This window comes from Eriocheir sinensis, chromosome 1 (assembly GCF_024679095.1).
Source record: "Eriocheir sinensis breed Jianghai 21 chromosome 1, ASM2467909v1, whole genome shotgun sequence".
In the NCBI taxonomy this organism is placed as follows: Eukaryota; Metazoa; Arthropoda; class Malacostraca; order Decapoda; family Varunidae; genus Eriocheir; species Eriocheir sinensis.
Window position 1 is genome coordinate 37,897,111 of NC_066509.1, and position 2,974 is coordinate 37,900,084.

General features: G+C 48.9%; 1 long non-coding RNA gene across 1 annotated transcript; it reads right to left on the bottom strand.

Annotated features, from left to right (window-relative positions):
• Positions 1-282: 282 nt before the first annotated feature.
• Positions 283-2,360, bottom strand: LOC126996714 (uncharacterized). The gene is made up of 3 exons (XR_007751389.1): positions 1,381-2,360; positions 1,133-1,256; positions 283-1,072 (listed from the first exon to the last, which is right to left on the bottom strand). It is a non-coding gene; the product is annotated as an uncharacterized LOC126996714 (long non-coding RNA).
• Positions 2,361-2,974: the final 614 nt, after the last annotated feature.

A 2,974-nucleotide genomic window follows, 5' to 3' on the forward strand; every position in this document is an offset into this window, starting at 1 on the left:
GTGGCCAAAAGAGAGGTCAGTTTCGGGAGGAGAGGTGTCCTGATACCCTCCTCTTGAAAGAGTCAAGTCGTAGGCAGGAGGAAATGCAGATGAAGGAAGATTGTTCCAGAGTTTACCAGCGTGAGGGATGAAAGAGTGAAGATGCTGGTTAACTCTTGCATGAGGTTTGGACAGTGTAGGGATGAGCATGGGCCCCGATGAAGGGTGAAGGTGCCGTTTGGGTGGCGCCCGATGTGGGGCAGCCGACGCTCATCATCACCATCACCATCATCAGCTGCTCAGGCCCGGCGCGCGGTCGGGGCTGCTCGCCGCCGAGTGGCTTAAAACTACCCACATGCTGTCCAGAAGACCACCTATCAACCCGGACTCTAGATTCTAGGATCAAAGATGAGCTCTGGGAGGGCAGCATGAGCCAATGCAAGATGGCGCCACTATAAAATCTCGCCTGCGCCAGAACGGGCTGGGCCGACCATCAGGACCCACCGGAAAGAAGCCTTGGACCGACCATCAGGTTCCATCGGGAAGAAGCCTACCGGCGCAATAGGCAGCAATGTAAAAAAAAAAAATAAATAAATAAAAAAAATAAAAAATAAAAAAAAACATGCGCCTGGCTGCCCGGATCCCACTCACCATGCTTCCCGCGGCCAGTGGAAAGGCCCGGGGGCTGGGTAAGAGCGAGCATGGGAGTCAAGGACCACAACAAGGTGTGAAAAATCCCAGTTTTAGCAGCCTTTTCCTTTTCCTTTTGAGTCATATTGCAATTTCAGTTTTCATCAAAAATCTAATTTTTTTTGTCCCTGTCACAAACTCGGTGAATTGCAAACTTGAAACTCGCAATCCTGGAGACAGTACTGTACGTCCATCCACCGTGTGATGCTAACCCAACGCATCGGCCAAGATGGAGGGTGGACGGGAGTCATCACGTCCAGGAGGGCATGCAAGCCGCCGAGGCCTCAAATACAAGTAAAACACACGTCACAATGTGTCTCCCTCCTTCCTTTTGCCTTCACCTTCCTGAAATACAAGTAAAACACACGTCACAATGTGTCTCCCTCCTTCCTTTTGCCTTCACCTTCCTGAAATACAAGTAAAACACACGTCACAATGTCTCCCTCCTTCCTTTTGCCTTCACCTTCCTGAAATACAAGTAAAACACACGTCACAATGTGTCTCCCTCCTTCCTTTTGCCTTCACCTTCCTGAAATACAAGTAAAACACACGTCACAATGTGTCTCCCTCCTTCCTTTTGCCTTCACCTTCCTGAAATACAAGTAATACAGACGTGACAAGGTGTCTCCCTCCTTCCTTTTGCCTTCACCTTCCTGAAATACAAGTAAAACACGCGTCACAATGTGTCTCCCTCCTTCCTTTTGCCTTCACCTTCCTGAAATACAAGTAAAACACACGTCACAATGTGTCTCCCTCCTTCCTTTTGCCTTCACCAGCAGCAGCTGTCAGTCATGGCAGGCTTTGAGAAATTTTAGGCTTGCCATCCGTTCCTTTGAATATGGATTCGTTCTGTATTGGAGAATGGGATGTTGTGTTCCTCTTTTTTTAAACCAAGGTGGCAGCCCTGACCAAGACTATTCCCATTGATTTCTGCTCTGAGCACTCTCGTCTTGCAGCGAACAAAGGGAACCCACGCTCAGGTCTTCGACTTGTACAAAGGGTAGGCGGTGGCTGAGTGGTAGCGTGCTGGGCCCACATTCACCGCGTGAAAGACGACATGGGTTTGAATCCCCACGCTACCACCTGGGATTTTTCAGTCGCCGCCGAGTGGCTTAAAACTACCCACATGCTGTCCTGAAGACCACCCATCAACCCGGACTCTAGAGGAAACCGTCCAAGTGAATCAAGAAGGAGTTCCGGGGGGCAGCAAGAGCCAAGAGAAGATGGCGCCACTATAAACACTTGCCTGCGCCATGACGGGCTGGGGCCGAACACCATCCAGGCCCCTCAAGTAAGCCTACCGGCGCTATAGGCGTACACGTTAAAAAATAAAAAATAAAAGTCCGCCCCATGGTTGCCAGGCAGTCATGTCACCCTGCTCCACCAAAATTGTTCCCGTGTAACAGCTGCGTTAACCACCACCACCGAGGCACCCGGCACACTGGTGACTGGCGTGCCGTGGCGGTGTTGTGTGTTGTGTTCACGCCGACGCCACACGTGGCGCATCTTCTTCCTCTTCTTGTGACCTGTACGGTTTTGTGGCTTCACGTGTCCTCCTCTCCTCTGCTTATTCACACTTTCCTTTTCCATTGCATCACACGGTTCATTATTAAATCAATCAAAATTTGTACCTTTGGCGTGTGCTGCGCTGGGCTAACTTTTTGACATTTTCTGAGTGAAAAAAAAGTGTGCTTTATACGCAGCAAAATACAGTATATTTTATTCTGGGGACGTGTGGAAACTATTGTGTCAAACGGAGGTGTTTTGGTGTTAGTTTTGTCCCAGTAACAATAACCCCTTGGCCTACCAAAACAACTAATGGGATGTAAGACGCAGGCTAATTTTTCGAGTCTTCTTTTTGAAAAAAAAGTGTATTATATGGCGGGAAATACAGTATACAGCACCGTGCCAGATTGTCCTACTCAGAGCATAGTATTTACTGCTTTCTGACGCCTAACTGTGGCCAAGAAACGTCAGGAATGAACTATTTTAATGATAATTGTAAGTGAATCTCCTTGTTGGGGTCCACGAGACAGTTTTTGGGTCGGAAGTCGGTAAATATAAGAGGCTGAGTAAGACAATCTGGCAACTTTGGTATACAGTCCCACAAAGCCAAGATCAAGACCAAGATTGCCCACGGAACGTAGCGTCCCCGTGTGGTTAGTTCCCTCAGCAGCTCGGGGAAGGTTAGCGCCTGCACAGTGAGTGAATCTACCAACCAACCCTTTGGCTTATCATTTCAAAGTCACAGCTGCTCGGGGCAAGAGCACGTAACTCTTCAACCAACAGTGGAACACTTTGAACA